This window comes from Camelus ferus, chromosome 5 (genome assembly GCF_009834535.1).
Source record: "Camelus ferus isolate YT-003-E chromosome 5, BCGSAC_Cfer_1.0, whole genome shotgun sequence".
NCBI classification, from domain to species: Eukaryota; Metazoa; Chordata; class Mammalia; order Artiodactyla; family Camelidae; genus Camelus; species Camelus ferus.
This window is the reverse complement of record NC_045700.1, coordinates 62312069-62334162: the sequence shown is the minus strand read 5'-3', so window position 1 is coordinate 62334162 and position 22094 is coordinate 62312069. Positions and strand designations below refer to the sequence as shown.

Below are 22094 nucleotides of genomic sequence, written 5' to 3'. Positions count from 1 at the left end.
TGTCTTTTAAAAACCATCTAGATTAGGAAAGGTGGTATAGGAAATAGGTTGAGATTATGTTGTTTTTCTTTCTCTGCTCTCTACTAGGCAAGCAGTAAAGAAAAATCATTTAATAGTGAGTAATAATTCCTAATAAACCCCGCAGTCATCAGCTGTGTGGTCTTTGGGACATCAAGTCACCTCTCAAACTGCAATAATATAGCATGATGATGATGTCGGTAATGCTAGCCTACCAGGAACAGCGTTAGCACAAAATAAGGCAGTATTTATAAGGTAACATTATTGCAAGAGTTCTCATGATCATCCTGAGCTTCACTTTTTAGTCATGTACCACATCAAAAATATGCTGAAAGATTTTCTTGTTTTCTCCAGAAAAGTGAATATATGCACAGATTTTTTTAATGTCAATAAAATTTCAGGAAACCATTGCCATTCTGGGGCCTACTCATTGACTGCCCTGTTTAAGATCCCCATTGCCGTAGAAGTCATTGGTTGCCCTGTCAGGAGCCACCCCCTCACATAACTCACACCTTACTTCTACCTTCATCACAAAATCCTGAAATGTTCAAGAACCCATCAGCCATTTGAACTTCAGAATGACCTAAGCCAATAAGTTTGACGCTCTTCAGTAAATTAGTGAAGAGTGACTTTTTCCATCTCCTGGTGGACATGAAAAAGGAAGCATGCTCCCATAGCTGCTTTTGGCAGCTGTCTCATGACCACAAGGATAACCAGACCTAAGAGGAAGCCAGCACTGTGAATGGCAGATAATATTGTTAAGCCTGCGGGAAAATAACCCACGGTGTTCTGAACTTCTTGTTATATAAAATAATACATTTTCTTTACACATCCTTGAAGTCTCATTTCAAATACCATTTGCTTGGTGACGATGTCTCAGACTGAACCAAGCAGGAGTAGCATCACAAGCATCACACCCTCACCCTCAAAACATCTAGTACATGTAGAGCTTTATTATTAAACTCAATAATAGTGATTAACATCAATTCTATAACAAATACTAATGAACAGCTTAAGGGCTGAGGGTTATTTTAATTTCTTTGCTTGCTTCAGTGTATTATTGTATTCACAGAACAGTGCCTGCCATGTAATAGGAATTTTACATATTTTTTGGTGAATTAATGCACACCAGAATAAAACTAATTTTAAAATATATGAATGAAAAAAAGTTACATAGCTCCTACTTACAGTTTTCTGAATCCTGTAACTAGAATTTAGTATTAACTCTACTCCTTGCTATGAGAACATTAGTGAAGAATTCTTCATTAAATAACAATAGAAAATAATGTTTATATCAGGTTTTCTAAAGTAACATTGTTTATTTGTATGTAGAGGGATAAAGAATATTGCATTAATTTTAACAAAATTCTGGAAGATGATCTTTGACAATTTCCGGGGCTGTCCAATCTTTAACATTCAGTCATGGCTCAGGAATTCTTTTTTGCTCTGAAGTTCTAGTATAACATTTACCCCAAAATACACACAAGTCATAATTGTACAGTTGAATGAATAAACATAGTGAGCACACTCATGTAACCATTACCCAATCTAAAAAGCAAAATTGTACTCACACCACAAAAGCCCATTTTAGGCCCCAACTTTTAGAATAATGTAATAATAACATCTGCAGTCCTTAGACCAATGTATTTCCAAAATTACTGAAAGCAAGTTATGAATAATTAATGAATATATATTTCATGTTAAAAACTTTATTTATTTTGGAAGGAGACATATTAATCATTTTTATTATTTTATTTTATTTATGTATAGTTGATTTACAATGTTGTCAGTTTCTGGTGTATAGCAAAGCAATTCAGTTTTATATATATATAAAATACATATTTTTTTCAGATTCTTTTCCACTATAGGTTATTACAAGATATTAAACATAGTTCCTTCTGCTGTACAACAGGACCTTGTTTATCTATTTTATATACAGTTAGCTTCTATCTACTAATCCCAAACTCCTAATTTATGCTTGCCCCTCTTTCCCCTTTTGTAAGTCTATGTTTGTTTTCTATGTCTGTGAGTCTGTTTTGTAAATAAGCTCTTTTGCATAATCTTTTAGATTCCACATATAAGTGATATCATACTATATTTGTCTTTCTCTGTCTGACTTACTTCATTTGGTATGATAATCTGTAGGTCCATCCATGTTGCTGCAAATGGCAGTATTTTATTCTTTTTTATGGCTGGGTAATATTCCATATCTTTGTCCATTGATCTGTCAGTGGACATTTAGGCTGCTTCCATGTCTTCGCTATCATAAATAGTGCTGCTATGAAAATTGGGGTGCATGTATCTTTTCAAATTATAGTTTTCTCTGGTTATATGTCCAAGAGTGGGATTGCTGGATCATATGGTAACTCTATTTTTAGTTTTTTAAGGCAACTCCGTACTGTTCTCCGTAGTGGCTGCACCAATTTACATCCCCACCAATAGTATAGGAGAGTCTCCTTTTCTCTACACCCTCTCCAGCATTTATTATTTGTAGAATTTTTATGTCAATCATTCTTAATGTATGTTCTCCAGTTTAAACCCTTAGAGTCCTTAAACTCTAGTAATTTTGGGGAGAGTAAATGAATCTAAAGATAGTCCATAAAAAGAGATTTGTAGATTTAAATCTGGAAAACAATCTCAAAAGGACTATATTAAAATTTTGTCACTGGTCTATTTGTCTTGTTCATTCTCTATAGTTCATGAATTCTCTCTCTAAAAAGTGAAAAAGAAAAAAAAAACTTTTCCACTTAAAAGGATAAAACTGAAGGAAATGAGAAACATAACACTAAAGAAGAGATTAAATCCTTCAGAAATTGGTTAATTGATTGCCTGACAATTATAACAGAAATACTTTAAATCTGAAACCCATCAATCCCTGACGCTGTTTTTTTTAGACTTAATTAGAATAGAATAAAACAAATGTATTCTCGTTTAGCTAGAACTTTGGGGAAATATGTAGGAAGTTGTAGGCAATAAAGTACCAGCTGCTCCTTTGTTGCTACGTTTATCAAAGAGTTAGGAGCAAATGTGTTTTCATAATTTATCCTTCCTGTGTATTAACGTTTTATGACTAGCTGCTTAGGAGAGGTTGTAAGCAAAAGCCACACTACCAAAACTGAGTTAAAACGCAGCACTGAGATAGAGGTGTGAAATGCAGCAGTACCACTAACTAAAAGCACACACTTTTTTGGGAAATAGATATTGACAAACACTTACAAGAAATATTTTTCCCAATTATTTTACAAATAAAATTATTTGTCTATGATCTTATCAGCCTAATTTTGGCAACAAAGTCATGCCAGATGATGAGTTCTGTCTGTATTTTTTTATACTAGGTGACAAACAAGGATCTCCTACAGATCCTTGAGGAGAACAGAAGAAATGGAGGCCCAAACAGGTTTAAAGACTAACGTCTTACGGGTTTTACCAACATATAATCCAGGGACTATGGACCCCATATAGGATGCTTTTAGTAGCCAAAGTAGTTGTTTGTATGCATTTTAAGACAAATACTGGTGAAGAAATATGCCTATTAAATATTACAGATCAAAAAAACAAAAGTTTACATAATACTGTAATTCTTACTGTTAAGTCATATTTGTCATCCTGCATTTATTCGTACTAAGATCACTGGTATATTGACTCACAAACATAGAATACAGACTTGTGGTTGCCCGAAGGAAGGTGGGAGGCAGAGATAAACTGGGAGTTTGACATTTGCAGATACTGACTGGTTTATATAAAATAAACAAGTTTATACTGTAAAGCACAGGGAAATATATTCACCATCTTGTAGTAGCTCACAGTGAAAAAGAATATGAAAATGAATATATGTATATTCATGTATGACTGAAGAATTGTGCTGTGCACCAGAACTTGACACAACATTGTAAACTGACTATACCTCAAAAAAAAAAAAAAAAAAAGATCACTGGTATATTTATGTTACAAATAAAAAAAAAAGGAGGGTTCTAAATTCCTTTGTCTTCAAGCATATACAAGAAGTTTCATAACACACCTCAAAAATATGTTCATTGGATATAGTAATTTAAATAATTTTTTTTCTCCTGGCCAAATATTTGGTGAATGTCTTAGAATGATTAAGTGATTAGGCTCCTTAGCCTAAAAAAAAAAAAAAAAAAGTATTTCCATATGGTGTCATAAAAACTCTGTAAAATATTCTTGCATCACCAAAGGAGACAGGATGTCTGAGATTACAATGACTTTTATATTTGGGGGTCTCTGAAGAATGGTGTTTTACATGACCAAAGACATCCTTAGACCTATTCCAGAGCCCTTCATGTCCATCTGATGTTTGATCTTCACCCTCTCCCAAAGTTGCTTGCAGAATTCCTCAAGACACAGATGTATTTGTTCTTTCATCTATCCACTCAGTGTTTATTAAGAAACTACTATGTTTAAGACTTGCATTTGCAATCCAAAAGGAGTGAGGGAGGGTGTGTGTGTGTGTGTGTGTGTGTGTGTGTGTGTGTGTGTATTAGGAAGTGTGTGGCTGAGAAGACAGAAGAATTTACAGGTTTAAAAATTCCCAGAGAGAGGAATGAGGGAATTCTAATAGCTACAATTCAAGTAAGTTCCTAATAAGTCCCATGCTAAATAATACAACTATTCATTGAGGTGTTAATAGCTTTGGTATTTTCGAGTAGAAAAGCAGAGATTAAGCAATTTGCTCATGGGTACACAGTTTCTCATTTATAAACAGTAATGTCACCTGATTCAAGGAGTTTCAGATAAAATTAAATGGGTTAATATATGTAAAGCATAGTGCCAGATAAATTGGTAAGCACTCATTAAATAACGACTACTACTATTGTTAATACCATGCAGGGCACTAGTATGAGTACTTTGAGTATTTAATTTGACCTTCACAATAGCCTAGTGTGGTAGATAGCACAATTCCCTTTTTACAGATGAGTAAACTATGAATTAGAACAGTTAAACAGCTTTCCCAATGGCACAAACTAGTATGTGCTGACAGTGGAATCTGAATGGAGACAATCCAAGGTTCATGCTCTTAAAAACTTAGTCATGGACTCAGAAACTAAAGAGACTCTTGGAGAACAAGGCAGAGTCTAACGGGAAAATAACCCAGACCCAGTGTTCAAGATAGCCCCAAATTCATAGGTTTTGTTTAGTCTCCTGGTCTTGAACTCCCTAGGATTCCGAAACCAGATCAAAGTCACATCATCAGTTCTACAAAAGCAGAAAATAGTTAAACGGCTTTAGGAGTAGAAAGAGGGAGTGTCTCAGCTGAGCACAAAGGATCTATCTAAGGAAAATATCCTAAAATTCCCCTGTAAGGTTTTTTTTTTGGGGGGGGGGGATGTTCTAAACGTGGACTGTGTTAATTCCACACAACACAGTAAGTTTACTAAAAATCATTGTATTGTACACTTAATATGAGTAGATTTTATGGGATGTTAAAAAAGCTGTTATTTTTAAAAAATGTTAAACAAAAAGGCATAGATACTATGTTTCTGCTCTAATCATCCCTGAATCCCTGAGTTGGGCCTAATGAATTAGTATTGTCAACTAAATCCATAAAAGTTTTTCCACTGCTGTATAGCAAAGAACCCTAAACTTACCATCTTAAAATAGCAACTTAAAACAAAAAATGAATATCACAATTATGTGGAAGAAAAATATGAGCAGCTCTCAACTGGGCAATGCTTGTCTTTCTCTAGTCATTGAGGAAACTCAGCATTACTCATCTGGTGGATGAGTTGGTCTGGTGGGTCCAGGATGGTTTCAGTCACATGTCTGGAACCTGCGATTAGATGGTTTAAAGAATGAGTGCCAACAAGGGGCACCAACAGGTGACCTTTCCAGGCACATTAGCACTATCACAAGAGGATGGCCTCAAAACAGTCAAACCTCTGACATGGTGCATCAGAGCACTTAGTGAGTGCAGTGGAAGCTGCATCAGTTTTAGAGCACAGTCTTCAGAGTCATATATTACCACTTGTTTGTACTCTGTTAGGGAAGTCATAATCCTCCACGACTGAAGAGGAGAGAAATGAGGCTTCACTTATTGTTGGTGAATAATGAGGTCACAATGTGGAGTACCATGTGAGACTGGAGATATTGTTATTGTCACCATTTGAAAATACAATCTGTTGTCATAATAGTTTACAATAACAATCATCATTAATAAAGGTTTCAGAAAAGTCTATTAATTCTTCAAAACTTAAGATGTCTGAAACTTTGAGGATAGCACACATGTAAACTAGGAGGAATTTGGGAGGCTCATGGTGATATTCCCAAACGCCTCTAGAATCCATGAAAGAAACTTGCTTCCTGGAAAAATCCTGACTTTCAGGCATGATTATACACTTAATTTCCCTTGTGCTTCCTTTTACTAAAATCATTTTATTTACATAAGAAATTAGTTTAATTTCTTTTTAGTTTGAGATTTAACATGGTAGCTAAATATAGCTGTGAACCTCTCCTTATAAAACATTTAATGCTGACTATGGCCGTTTTTATTCATGCATTTCCTAGACTGAACATGACTTTGATGACTTTTGCCCCAAATAACCAATTTTTATACAGTCACAAATGCATTACCTTTATCCTATTTTAGTAATCATCTTAGAGCATGTGACAGAAACACATTATACTAAAAACTGGTTTAATTTAAAACCCCTTTGGTTTCCTATATAGCAACCTCCAAAATTTCAACCTAGAAATATTTCCAAAAAGAGAATTAGATGAAGGATATGAAGAAAAAGGGGGGAAAACCAAACAATTAAAAAAGGAACAGAAAAAGTGGGTTTGAAAACTCTGATTTGGCCACTAACAACCATTATGTGACTTCCACAAGTCATGCAGGGCCTGTTGGATTCACTACTTATGTGCCAAAGGAGAGGCTGTGCTTGGTCTATGTTGCTTTCGCTGCCGTTAGTGATAGCAGTATGACTTAAGCAGTGAAAAATACTTCCAGACAAAATATGTTGAAACTAAACATACTAGATTGGAGTTATTCTGATTGAAAAGTGGACTGGGTTCTCTGGAGATCGACCCACTCAGCCTCCCCTAATCACCAGCTCCTTTGCTCCTTACCCCTACACAACCTACATTTAGGAAAAGAAAGGACCACCATGGAGTCCTATCTCTAAAACTAACATTGATCCACTGTATTAGGTAGTCTCTAAAGGCTCCTCCTTGAAGAGCAAATATTCCCAGGAACTAGAAGAGTACCTACTGGGCAAATTTTTATACAATAAATGTGATTATCCTAATGGGTAGGACCATGGGTATGCATGTATATTCATAAATATGCCCATAACATTTAATCAATACACGAATCCATGCATTTGATTTTGCATGTGAATATGTAATTTTAAGTCTGTAACAAAAACAACTACTATCTACTGAAAGCCTATCTAATGAAGTATTAAGGTTATCCACCAGCTCAAAGCAATCTTCAAATAGCTTCTAGTTCCTTTTGTTTCACATGAGGAAACAGGCTTGGGAAGGTTTAGCAGCTTGAATGGGGTCAACAGCTAGAAAAGAGTAGACACAAGATTTGAATGCAGAATAACCTTAAGCCAATGTATATGTTTTTTTTTTCTCCGTAATACTGAAATAGCACCCATTGTACCGGTAGGTTTCCCATCCTTGTAAGTGGTACTCCAAGGAGCAAGCGGTTTAGGGCTTTCTCCTGAAGACTGGGTTGGGGTTTGCTCCCTGACACTTAGCTGCGATGGTGTCAAAACTGAGGATCAAATGCCTCATATTCCTCAAGGAAATGATGCGTCGGGTACTGTTTGGAGAAAGCAGAATATAAAAGAGGTTAAGCCTAAGGCTTCCGTCTTGCCCCACTCTCTCTTCCTTTTTCCCTCCTGATTTGATGAAAACCCCAATGATTAGAAAATATATGTGAGGGAAGTGATACACATATTTATACCGAATCACTTAAGTGTCTTTGGGTAAGAGCTATCTCTAGCTATAACCAATAGTAGACATGCACACAGGAATATGTGTGTGCATATGTGTGTGTACGTATTCTTCTCCACCTAGTCGAGGAAGAACAAGAATCCTTGTACTCCTCGTTTTGTAGGTTCCTATAGATGTCTGCTTGTATGTTTTGTGTCAATGATCTAGCCTTTCCATCTCTTTAACCTATGAGAATATTTAGTTAAAGCAGGAAATGACCTTATATATCACCTGGTTCAACAATTTCATTGCATCAACCACAGTCACACAACTAGTTAGTATGTGGGCTGAACCTAGAATTTCTCAACGCTGGCATCCTCCAGTTAACTGAATCTTGCAAACCAAGATTGTACACACACAAACATGAACATATTGTAGTAGAAAATTTTAAAGTAAGTAAGCAACTTAGAGAAAACCTATTCCTACTCCTTTATTTTTTAGATTACAAAAGTGGTGCCCAGAGAGATAGAAAAAAATGTAATCTTTTAAAGTAAATAACAGATCCCAATCTAGAGTCTCTTTCCATTATACAGTATGGTTAGAGATAATTTTATTAAACTGAATCAAATTAGTGAGTACAACTGATGAGAACTTAACCCTCTCAAAGAAATATAATTATTTTTACCAAGAGAAAAGGCAGGTTTTTAATTACATACATACGTGAGAGTTCAGAGGAAAGTGTGACTTGAAACGGAATTTGGGGTTTATATCAATCTTTTTTTAAATTGAAGTACAGTCAGTTACAATGTGCCAATTTCTGATTTACAGCACAATGCCCAAGTCATGTATATACATACATATATTCATTTTCATGTTCTTTTTCATTAAATGTTACTACAAGATATTGAATGTAGCTCCCTGTGCTAGTAAACAATTTCATAATTACCAGGGGAAAGGCAGTAGGAAGGGATAAATTCGGAAGTCTGAGATTTACAAATGTTAGCCACTATATATAAAAATAGATAGATTTTTAAATACAAGTCTCCTTTTGTGATATATAAACTTGTTGAGGACAGGAATTAATGTTTCACATATTTTTTGCCATTTCTGCATAGTGACTTACCTGTACAGTTAGTGCTAAATAAGCATTTAACTAATAACAGACCATTAAACTTAATGACATTAATGCAATATTTAAGCCCCATGAGTGATTCTCTATTTTGTTAAAGAACAGCTCCAGAAGACCCACCCAATCATGCATCCATTGCCTCAGGTTACCTGTATATAAATTAGGATTAAACTAACTGTGGAGTTTTTGAGACAAATTAACTCATAAGCGTGAGCATAATTTGTCTCTTTAGAAGAGACTATCTAAATTGTTCTGAAAATACGCCTCTATAAGCCTAAAGGCAAAAATCATGCCACTACTCTGCCTCTACTCTTTCAAACCAAATACAGATCAATCTAAATTGATCTTATCTGCCCGATTTTTTCTCTATATTAGTTAATATCTTTAATGCCTTCATTATTATTTTATTATTCTTAGACCCTTTCTAACATTTCTGGCTTTATTCCTGTGATCCACACAGAAAAGGATGAAAAAAATTCAAATTTTTTTCTGGGTTGGAACTTAAACAGTCTCCTCAGTTCCAAAGATTGGTGATCTTTTTGATCTTGACACTTAGGGGAGTAATTCAGAGTTTTAAAAAATGGTGGATAAAAAGGGGTCTATTTGGGTTTCTTTGTGGTAAGGTCCAAAAGAAAATTTGAGTTTCCTCTGCCAAAAATCACTGGAGCTACGTAAACCACTGAAAGGCAGGTGGTGATTTTCTTTCCTTCCCAGGGATTCTGCAACTAAAGAGGAGGAGGACATAAGTCTAGAAAGAAATGGATATAGAATGGGGTACTAATCAGCATGCGATCATGACTCCAGTTTCCTTAGATGAAGAAATGTTAATAATCCCTAGAGATGATTCCTGTTAGGTGGTTAAAATGCAGACTGCACATGTGTACACTTACACTTAATTAAACTTGGTACATCGCTGTAAAGTATAATCAAAATTCACTCATTCATTCAACAAATAATTACTAAGTGTCTACCATGCACCAGGCTATCCCCTGGGAAAACTGTGTTAAGATGTGTTCTGACTGCAAGATTTTGGAGTACCAGCAAATGGTCCTATTCATTTCTTATTCAATCTGAAGTTCCTGAATCCCAATCCTTCAGTAATAGTTCCACAATTTGTCCATGTAACAGCATAATCCGGGTCGTGTTAAAAATATATATTGCTTTCCAGGCCCACCCACACCCCTGCTGAACCAGAATCCCAGCTTCAGGGGCTTGGGAATCAGTAGGTGTTTTCATTGTTGTTGTTTTTAACTACTTCTGTCATTTCAATGCAGTTTATTTGTGGATCAGAGTTTTGGAACCACTGATCCTAGGTGCACAATCTTTATCCCTAAAAAAACTACCCTTGGCTAATTCAGCTAAGGCACCCATTACATAAACCCACTACAGTTACTGTTTCAAAGGGACCATTCCTATTTAGACCCTGGCACTGCCACGCCTATTAAGATTGCAAGCACACTGGATTGGATACTTAGTTGGGGGGAATGCTTCCTTGTTAGCTTTTTATTTTTTTTTAGATATTTACTTATTTATTTATTGAAATATAATGGACTTAAATATTATATTATTGTCAGGTGTACAACATAGTAATCCAATATTTATACATCACAAGATGATTACTCCAAGTTGAGTTACTTTCTATCACCATACAAAGTTAGTACAATATCAGTAACTATTTTCCCTGTGCTGTACATTACATCCCCATGACTCACTTGTTTTATAACTAGAAATCTGTACCTCTTAATCCCTTCCCCCTATTTTGCCCATGTCCTACTCCCAAACCCTCTGGCAATCAACAGTTTGTTCTCCTTAAATAATATAATACTCACTTAAAATTATACCCTCTCCCATCTATAACTTTTAAAAACTTCAAAGATATGGCTACCTGCAGAACTGCACACATAGCAAGACTCATGATTTAACTTTTTCAGATTCTCTCAATAAATTGATGGTAAACCTAGCTAGATTCCAATTCATTTACTATTTACCACTCTTAATTCTCTCTCTCCCTCTCTTTCCCTCATATTTTGCTCGACTTACTGAATTACTACTTACCCTTCAACACCCAGGTTACTTACAGGAAATTTCTCTTCATACCCCTTATGAATAATAATAATTCAATAATATCTGAAATTTTATTCACTGACATATTCTCAGAGCAAGGGCAGAGCCTGGCACAAAGTAGGTGCTCAATAATTCTTTGTTGAATAAGTGAATAAATCAATAACTGAGCAAATAAATAAATAAATCTCATCATTTCTGTTCCTATAGTACCAAGGTACTATTAGTTAAAATGTACGTGTTGGTCATTTAGCAATGGCTAATAGTAGTTAACATAACATTTGTTTTAACACTTGTCATTGTGCATTATAATTATTTGTTTCCATGACTGGCTCAAACTATGTCTTGTTTATGTAAGTCTCAATCTCAGTGCATGGCATATGGTAGACATTCAATAAATGTTACTTGAATGAATGGATAAATAGAACAAGCTACTTCTCTAGATTCATATTTAATTTATTATAAGTCTGATACCAATAAATTTAGATTATTTAGACATGATTCAGATACAGCAATTTAAATGCTCATTTTAATTCATGACAACGTTATCTATTGGTTGAGAAAACATAAATTCCAAAGATGTATTATAAATACATCTGGGGACCATCATTCATTCAGTGCTCATATTTCATAATCAAACAAGTAAACAGTTCCTGAATAGATTACTTTATCAAGGTTTATATTTGGATAAGTTCTTATGCAAAAATACCTTAAAGAAAATCTTTCTTTTTTAATTTAAATTATTGCTTACAAGTTTTAGCATTACATGTCTGAGTCCTGAATAAGAGCTATTCAGTAAGACAAAGAATCTAAATATTGTCTGTAGTGATGGTTATGCCTCTGTAACTTTTTTAAACTATCAATTATTATCAATAGAGTAGGAGGTTATGTCTAAATTGTAAAAGGTCTAAAATTGGATAAAGAGGAACTACTTGAAGGGCTTCAAAATAAGGTCTGGAGTAATTTAAAATCCATGCTATATAAGATTAAGATTATCTTTCACACGATAACATTGATACTTTTTTATAAATACAGTTGACCCTTGAACAATATGGGTTTGAACTGCATGGGTCTACTTAGACTACAATACTACACCATCTGCAGTTGGTTGAATCTGTGAATGTGGAACCCCAGATACAGAGGAATCACGAATACAGAGGACAAACTCTTAAATTATACTCAGATTTTTTACTGTGGTGCCCCTACCCACCTGCATTGTTCAAGGGTCAACTGCAATACATTTTGGAACAAATTCTCAATTTTACTCATGCAATTAGTATGTGAGTTAAGAACAAATGGAGTCATAGGTACATCAGTGACATGTACTTTTCTAACCTATAATAGTCATCTTAACATGTTATGCCACACTCCATAAGCATTTGCTCCATGAAAAGTGAACAAAGTATGCAGTGTTTCCCAAACATAAAGCCCCACAGAATCCCTAAGTAATCTAAGTAAGCATTTAGGGAAGTTGGGGAAAGTATCGGGAGGCATTAATGTTCCACAGGATACTCCACAGGGAAATGCTCAACGAAACTGCTGAATAATTAACATGATTTTGAAAATCACGTTAAATCTCTGTGTTTTTTTTTTTTTTTGATGTTTTGCTTAGTTGGTTTTCACTGTGATTTTGGCATATCTGTGACCTCTTTTCCAACAGTTTCCATTTAATTGAAGAGTTGATAGATTTCCAATTTATAATATTGATATAATCTTTCTGCCTTCTTTTCATTAAGATACGATGTGGCTATTACAGATTGAAGACAATCTTATACATATACCATTTCCCTTCAAATCTAAGGGAATCTATTGCCTTGATTTTTTTATTTCACCTTTTCTTTTGTGAGTTATATATTTTTCTTTCAGGAACAAAACTGCCAATGATCTCTTGAAAGCTCATAGACACAAAATGCACTCTCAACCAATATTGGCTTGTAGACATTTGATGTCAATGATGCAATTTTGCTTACTATCTTAAAAAGTCACTTATGACATAGATATATATTTCTTTTTTACTTTGATAGCCCACAATCACAGACAAAATTTCAGTCTACCGTGAGGGCACCAAACTGCTCTGAACTACCTGAACTGTCAGTGAGACGTTTTGGCTTTTGTAAAAGATGTTCTTGTCAGTATTCTGAACCATAGCAAAACTGGAATAAAGTGCTGTTTTTTAAATAATAACATTTTAGTAAACTCATTCTAACTCTCCACATTCCACTGAGATTAGGCTTCCCAAATTCAAGCAAAATTTCCATCAGGTCAGACACTTTTGCTGGTTGAGCAGTGCTTTTCCCCAACTTTAAGGCACCTATGAATGACTTGATCTTATTAAAAGATAGATTCCGACTAAGTAGGCCTGAGATGGGGCCTGAGAGTCTGCATTTCTCATAAGTCAGTACTGCTGATTGTGAATCACCTTTTGAGTAGCAAGACTGCATCAGGTCACTGTTGATTTGGAAATAAATTACTCAGTTTCTATGGAAGGTACTGCCTAACATCCAGCTTATAACTTACACATTGTGAGTATACTCATTCCCCTTTCCCTCGACATATCTGTATAAAGATTTCTATTTAAAGAGTCAAAGCTGCTCCAATGCTCTCAGAAGAACTACAAATAGCTTGGGTTATTCTTTTTTTCCATTTGGGTTGCCATCTCCCCACAAAGCATCCTTCCTTTTATATCATTTGTTAGAGACTTCGTACAATAGTATATGGCAAACTAATACACCCTGTTCTTGATCTATCATACCCTTTCTGTTTTACTCAGGACATAATGGCCCGTTTTATAAAATATAATGCAAAGTTTATTAAAATTACTCAGGAATAATGAGGACAGCTTTCAGATTCTTTAAGTTTACATATTTATTTGTAATTTATATTCAATCAATCCACCTTCACAAGATTTTAGTTGGCATCTGTTTTTTTTCCAAACTGCTGGCCCTTCTCTCATGCTTTAGTGTAAATAAAATCACCAGGAAGATTATTTAAAATGCTAATTCCATGCCTATGCTAAGAGAGTCTCATTTGTAGGTCTGGCTTGAGGCCTGAGAAATCCACATTTCAGCAAATACCTCTTGCAAGTGCACCAACAAGTCTGAGAAATGCTGCCCTAGGAGCAATCCTGACCAAAGTTCCAACTTCAGTGCCCTCTTGCTGCTCAAGGGCCTGATATTGTTCAGTACTGGAACTTTTGCCCTGTTCCAAAGGCTCTGTTTTCAAATATACTCCGAATTCACAATTACTCCCTTTGTTTGAGTCACTGTTCTCACAAGCTGCCTGATTTCACCATTCCTTCTTGGACAAAGGAACTTCACTCATAGGTCTTCTCCAGGGACTGCAGTCTATCTTTCAAACCAGGCACTTTTGAGAGTAATCAGGAGCACTACTAATAATTATATCAGGACAGCTGACATAAACTGGAACTGTCCAGAACTGACTTTATGTCATACTGATCCTGAATCCCAAATCAGGGAACTCTTTAACCACACTTCAGACTGGCAGCAGATTGCTGTCTACTCTAGCATCTCCATCCCTGTACTATTCTTTGGTGGAAAACTCCTACAGCACTTCATGTCAGACCTCCTGAAGTCACCGCTTTCCTTTACTGCTGTCATTATCACATCCTTCAGATACTCTGTTATCCAGCAGACCTGATACAGTTTACAGTGTGCGGAACTGAGTCTGTCTCCTGAAACCCAGCCCACTGTGGCAGCAAGTCTATTCCCAAATCCTCCCACTGGCTGCAAGTTCAGTGGAAGATGAAGAACTACATTTACATAAAAGACACCTCAAATCAAAGTGGCTGTTTTAATTTATCATCCGCATTTGAACAATCGACATCTTTAAACTCTCATTATGAGGAAAAATAATAGTTAAATAATATAACAATATTTTATCAAATGAGTATTTTTATATTTCATGATTTTTCTCTTAATGTTTCCAAGTGTGAAATAACATGTAATTCAGAGAAAAGAAAGAAGCACCAGGATACATGACACTTCTCTACGCATACCCATACAACTCATAGACAGGTATAAAATCAAGCAACTGGGCTTTTATGTAGGCATTGCACCAACACTGACTCATGTCCCTCTTTCTAGGTATTGATTTATCTCATCAATAATGGAAGGGCATTCAGAAATACAATTCTTTTCAATTTTAAAAGGATTAAAGTACATTTAAATGGATGTTCCATGTTCATATGTAGAAACTGAGGACAACTCATATAACGTAATATGAAATTAATTATGCAAAACATGAAGGAAAACAGATTCATACATTCTAAAGACTACTTCATCCTCCTGCCCATTATATCCAACTGGAATTTTTAAAGGCAATTAAGATGGAAATATCACCTTCCAGAAATGTTTGTCTAGTGCATTAGATTAAAAGAAAGCAATAAACTAAGTAGAAAGTTTTAAAATGTAGTATAGTATTAGTAAATCATATACTCCAGGCTAACCTTACAGGTATGTGTTGTTTTTATAAATTAACTAGAATTGGTTTAACCCTAGGGTCAGGTTCAAATGGTGTACACCAGCAATCAGATTACAACTTGATGCAAATTTTGTCTCATTAAAAAAGTCACACACTGCTCCACTTCATTAGCAAAATAACTGTGTACCTGGCCAAGGTCAGAAGATTTTCCTTCTATTGCTTTCACTGGAGGAATTCAGTTTTTTTTTTTTAAATGCAGTTAAACTGTGGGAAAGATTACCTAATTTATTTTCATTTGAGGAAACAGCAAACGTGTAAAAATCTCAGAGGTTTTGTGCTTATTTTATAAAAATTTTTTTGTTTAAAAAAAGAAATCATATAGAAGTCTGCTTGTTTTACATTTTGAGAGAGGATATATTATACTATCAGTCTAGTCCAAAATTCTCATTCTATAACTCCCAGGGAAGAAAAAGAAAGGTGTTAGTACCAAACTAGTTGTAATTCCCATAACATAGCTATGATATGATTTTTTAAGTGTGTTTAAATTGTGTTCAAACACACAGAATATGATAAATGAGGTCCTATTAGAAATGAGAGAAATATGGTGCTTTTAGGTCTTCGAGACACATCAGCACTTTTAGGATTTTGATTCGAATTCATATTCTAATATTCTCTGGCCTCGAGATACTTTCAGTCATTTCTTTCTTCTAGAGTTAAATCCAATGATTTTAGTATATATTTTTTGTCTATTAAATGCTTCTAGAATTTTTCTAGGTGAACATTTATTTTATATATTCTACCTCAGTTAATATTTGTAGATTTAACTTACATCACAGATTTAACTTAGAAGGTTTATCAAGACCTTACAAATATATAGAGAGAGCTCTTTGCTTCATTTAGGAGATAAATCACTGCTTAACTATTATACTAACAAATGTGTTACTTAATGAAACGTTTAGTTTTATTTTGAATCTTTAAAAACGGCTTTTCCCAAAAAAAAAATACAGCTGATGAGAAATATGAAACAAATATTTGGGGTCTTTGCAATAAAAACTAATATTTGCTAAGGAACTTTGAAATGAGCATACAAAATACTGAATATCATATAAAAATAGAAAATTACTGTACAAGGCATGTCTTTGCTATCCTAGGATACTGTCCTAAGTACTGTCTTAGAATTGAAATTGACCTTAAACAGGGTTCTTTTAGCAATCTGAAATTGTTAGTAACTAACAATTTTGAAACTATTCTAGAAATGTCTTAAATTTTTATTAAGTTGTATTATTTGCATACATATAACATATAAGGTACTTCCAAATTTTCAATTTTTTAGCTGCCCTTTACTTTTATTTACAATTTAAAAAGATTAGATTACCTATAGTTTCATAACCAAATTTCACTCCCTTTGTCATTCTTCCATGTGCGCTTTCTTCATTGATTATAATAGATACTGGTTGTTCAAGAGTAAGAGGCAGCTCACATGACGCAGGTAGAGACTGCCTACTTGGCTAAATAACAAACTCTTCTTGACCAAACTTGAGTTAGGCTCCTCCAAGCCCTCTTCGCTAGGGCCCAACCTGTCCTCAGCCAGTTTAGTCCAATTTCATCAAGAATCCTGCTGAGTCAGTTTAGCAAAGATTCCTTCACCCTTGATGCCTGATACCCTGGACATCTGATCAAATTTTTCTTCTCTCACTTTCAGCATCTTAACACCCTGGTCTGCCTTCATCTTACTCAGCAGATCTAGCAAGGATTCCTCCAACCTTGATGCTTCCTCTTAAGGCTCACCCTGCTCCAGGGTTATAAATCTCCACTTGTCCTTACTGTAGTCAGAGTTGAGTCTGATCTCTATCCCCAAATGCCAAGTGCCCACTGCAGCCCCTCTCTCTGGAGTAAATCATTCTTTAATGTCTTTAGCAAGTGTCATGTAGTATTTCTTCTAACAGGAAGACCCAACAAATGTCCCATAAAAATAGTAAAAATAATCTTGTCTTTATCTAGTTACCTGAAATTACACTGCAGGAGAGCATGAGTAAATAGAGAAATAAAACCGGTCAGAGGCTATCCTCATTCCCATAAGTTTGGTCTATGAGTTTACCATGAGCTTCAGAAAAACCAGCAGAGAACTGCCTAGCAAAGAAACCAGTAGGAAATGGACAATCTACAAAGTGCTATGAATCTTCTATGAACTGCAATTATAGAATTACTATTAAATAGCCAAGACTACTTTTTAGAGATAATACACTGAAAGCATAGAAAACTAAAGGAACTTGATTGAAGGCTTCTGAGAAAGTTAATCAGTGAAACCAGAGTATTCTATTGCCCAGAGGGACTGAGAATGGGAGACGAAGAGATTCTGGAATCAGGAATGGGCAAGTTAATATCTGACAGGGTACATGACTTCTGCTCTGCCAGAATCTACAGAGTTTAAGCTGAAACCCTTTCCCTCCTGTGAACTTGGGGGTGGTCCCTATAATGCATTCCTGTCCTACATAGCACCAATAGCACTAAAAAAGCTCAGAGCCTGTGCACAGAGAAAGAGCAGAAACAGTCACACAAATGGAGTCCACTCTTCGGGTAACCAGCAGCAACTGCAGGCATGTATTAGAAAGCACATTAAAGTAGAACAAATCTATTTATGACTCAGCGTTGGTATGTATTTGCTTAAAATTAGAGCAGGGAGAACTAGAGACACCTGAATAAAATTGTAATTCAAACTTAGATATATGGACTTTGGAAAATTACAGAGAGATGTAAAATCCTCTGCAACTGATGGACTAAAACCAGGAGGGAAAAATAAAGGTCTTTCTCCATCAAACCAATATATAAAGGTTAGGACTAACAATGACAAGTGGTTCCACAGGTGCAGAAGCTGGTCAATGTGAAAAGATGACCTGCAAAAAAAAAAACAGCAGGGGTACACTTTCATATAAAATTGAGATAATAGCAATACCTGTTTCTTCGAGTTACTTTAGGAAATAGTGATGATACTGACTATCCACTACATACTAGATTGTTACTGCGAGTCCAGTAAGGAGCAGATGCCAAAACTTCACTAGACATGTAAGAGATCTCTTAGGGTAAATGCCTGAGGGAAAACAGTGTGTGAGACCATACCTGGCAGAGAGAGGGAAGGAAGGACAGTTGGGTAGAAGAATATTAGACTGCTGTGCAGTTCTAAGGAAGTTTCACAAGGCCAATGGTAAGTCTTCAACCCAAAGTTGCATGAAATAGGAGTCCTATGTCCCTCGCAAATGTCTGGATTAGTACCCATACCATGCTCAGTCATTTGCTGGAAGCTGTCATGGGAAGTGTAGCTTCAGCATTTTAGAATTCAGGAGTGGCCAAGGTTAAAGCCCTGATAGGGAAACTTTGATGGTTGCCACATAGGTATTGCCTTAAGAAATTAATAAGCTTTACCTGCTATGATCATTTTTTTAAATTATCTTTGTGGTATAAATGTATAGTCTTTAAACTCTGTATACTGACCTCAACTTTACATACAGCATATTGTAAATGAACATTTCATGTTACCAATTTGTGGAACATCCTAACAGCTGGCAGTCTGCTTTCTAGAACATCATCATGTTTTTTCTGAGGATCAGAAAATGCATAAATTTTGAGTATTTTAAATGAAGAGGTTTTTTAATTGAAAAGATGCCTGAAGTTTAGGGAGACCACCTGTCATTAGTCAACCAGAATGGCTCCCTTTTTATCTGTTTTATGTGTTGAATATACAGGTATATCCTTGAGAAAGGATTCTGTGTCTAACAAAAGTCTAAAAACTATTGCTTTTATTGCTTCTTATCTATTCTATGAGAGTTACTGGGGAAATGTTTTAAATGTTCATGCTCATTTTAGTAATAAGAATCATGAGTCCCATTAACTTGATAAAAAGCAACACAAAGATGCTGGAAGTCCTGAATCTTTAGCCTCACATTCATGAAAACAAAGCCATATCTCTGGGTTTTCAATTATGAAGGGGAAATTAATGCCCGAACAGTACTTATTCCTGCCTGATGGTCCAGACATTATTGTAATAAGCAGTATGCTCCATTTTTTAAAAGATCATTAAACTTCCCATCTCTTTTATGTTATGAATAGATATATTGTAGTTCCTAAACAATGACTCCCCATTATACAACACTGAAGTTTTATAAACATATTTTAAAAATACTACTCTTCTTATTCATACTCAGCTTCTAATCTATGAATAAAGAAGACCCAAACTTTCTCATCTTCTATTTATGGGCTCCCTTTTATTTATAACTAGTGGAATTATTCCATTAATCTTTAACCCATGAATTTCTGTGTTTTTTTTTTCTACTTGTTAAGTAACTCTCAATGCAAATTATCAACAATAAATCCTACAGTACCAACCTGAAATTATGCTTTTAACAATTTTATAGATTACATTTTTCATTTCATCAGCCAGGTCACCCATGAACAAGTTTAATAATTTCATGTGCCTTTGGAATATCATTCAAAATTCTCCAGACCTACCACTCAAACCCAGGCTGACAGTGAACCACTAATAATACTCTTGGGACTTTTAGTACTTTCTCCATGTGACTCTAAGTCGCAAATGATTTCTACCACACACATCCAGTAAGAATATATAATGTGGAAATAAAGCCACTGCTGAGAGATGGAAGTAAAAACTATCTATTGCTTTATCTATCCTTGCCATTCTGTCACAGTCCAGAGTGTTCAGATGAAATTAAATTGTTATCTTTGTTCATTTTGATCCTAAAGTGATAGGAATAACACATGATCTCCCTGTTATAGTAGAAGAATGCTGTAAATCACTATGTGCTACCACATAAGATTCTAAATGCATTGAATAGAACAGAAATTTATAATGAGGTTTTTATGGAATATGGAAGAAGGCCAGAAAGCATAGATTTCTGAGTTTTATAAGTAAAGGACCTAGAGAAAGAAATCCCTGTTGTCTCATTCTAAGCACATCAGTTCAACAAAATTCACTGCAAAACAACCCATAACATTAGTATTATACTTATTTTCAAAGTTTTAATAAATTAGATCTATTTCCTGTCACATAAATACTGAAAAAGTACCATTCTTGATTCTGCAAAGAGCTGCATACATTTAACTTAGTCAGATTAGGTTATTTAAATTTAATTTTATGTATTAATTTTTCATAATTAAACCATATTTTATATTTCTGCCTATGTTTACATTTACCAAATATTTATATTACTGTTCACATCATGTACATTCTTGAGAACTCATTTCTTATAATAAACAATATATAAAGAATAAAATAATTCTAATCCATTTTTTAAATGTTTACATAACTGCTTTATTTTAAACCCAAAGCCTTCATATTCTGTTTTTCCAAGAATAAAAAAATAAGGAAAGTCTTAAAACCCTTTCCCAGAACTTGCCATTAGTGGGAAAAACTTAAGAAAGAAGGAAATTGTGGGTACGATTTGACTGTATCACAGAAGAAAGCATTACATACAATTAGATATGAAAGAAACACAAAGGAATTAATATCTCTGAGCTCAGTGTTCAAAAGTAAATACTTAAAAGCAAGTTTCTCAACCTCTCTACCCTTGGCAGCTGGGGCTGGATAATTCTTTGTCAGGAGGGCTGTCCTGTGCACTATAGAATATTTAGCAGCATCCCTGGCTTCTATCCACTAGATGCCAGTAGCACCTCCCCAACCCCTTCTCCAACTCCCCTCCACATGCCCCTGAAGTTGTGACAACCAAAAATGTCTCCAAATAGGGTCAAGTATCCTCTGGGAGCATAACTGCTCTCAGTTGAGAAACACAAGGTAAAGTTAGTTAAACAATATAAAACTCAATGAAGAATAGCATTAATAATCACCTAGCTAACTCTGGTTACTCACTATATGTTAGGCAGTTCGCTGAGTACTCTTATAAGCATTATTCGATTTCATCTTGCAACAAACCTTGAGACTCCTACTACCATCATCTCATCCTAAAGACGAGAAGCAGTCTCAGAGATTAAATACATGGACTAAATCCCACAATTAATATCCGTCAAAATCAGATTCTTTCCCAGATTTTTCTAATTCCAGAGCCAGAGCTCTTAGCCACTCTAGTATGCAGCCCCTAATTGATCGTGGGATAGTACATTAAAAAATGCCATCAACCTTAACTGATTATATAAGATGAAAGAAGGATTTCTTTGAGTTCAAATAAAGTGTGTTGTCTATTCCTTGATGCAGTGGGAGAGAAGGAAATAATCTTTGCATTATACAATCGGCAAGACTTTTCAAGCTTAGGACTCCTTGCAATTGCCTCTAGTTCTTTTTTTTTTTCTTCTTTTTTTTTTTTTTTTTCTGTAGCCACTCCTTGTGTTTAACAGTTTTTACCTGTCCTATCTGCATGGTAGATAACTAGTAGACTTTTCTCTTGAGACTGGAACCAAGTTCCCATAAGTATAATTCAAAACTATAACTACAGCGATAATTTAGGCTGACCTGTAGCCTAAAATGACTGAATGTCATTTTTAAAGCTATTCATAACCATGGCAGATTTTATATACTATCCTC

General features: G+C 35.0%; 1 protein-coding gene and 1 long non-coding RNA gene across 7 annotated transcripts in view; one reads left to right on the top strand and one right to left on the bottom strand.

The window, feature by feature from the left end:
• The window catches only part of ERBB4 (erb-b2 receptor tyrosine kinase 4), a 982069-nt gene that overhangs the window by 791282 nt on the left and 168693 nt on the right, over positions 1–22094 (bottom strand). The gene's annotated exons all lie outside the window — the stretch shown is intronic.
• On the top strand, positions 618–20901 carry LOC116663720. Its single transcript, XR_004320008.1, has 3 exons — positions 618–628; positions 14317–14321; positions 20414–20901. It is a non-coding gene; the product is annotated as an uncharacterized LOC116663720 (long non-coding RNA).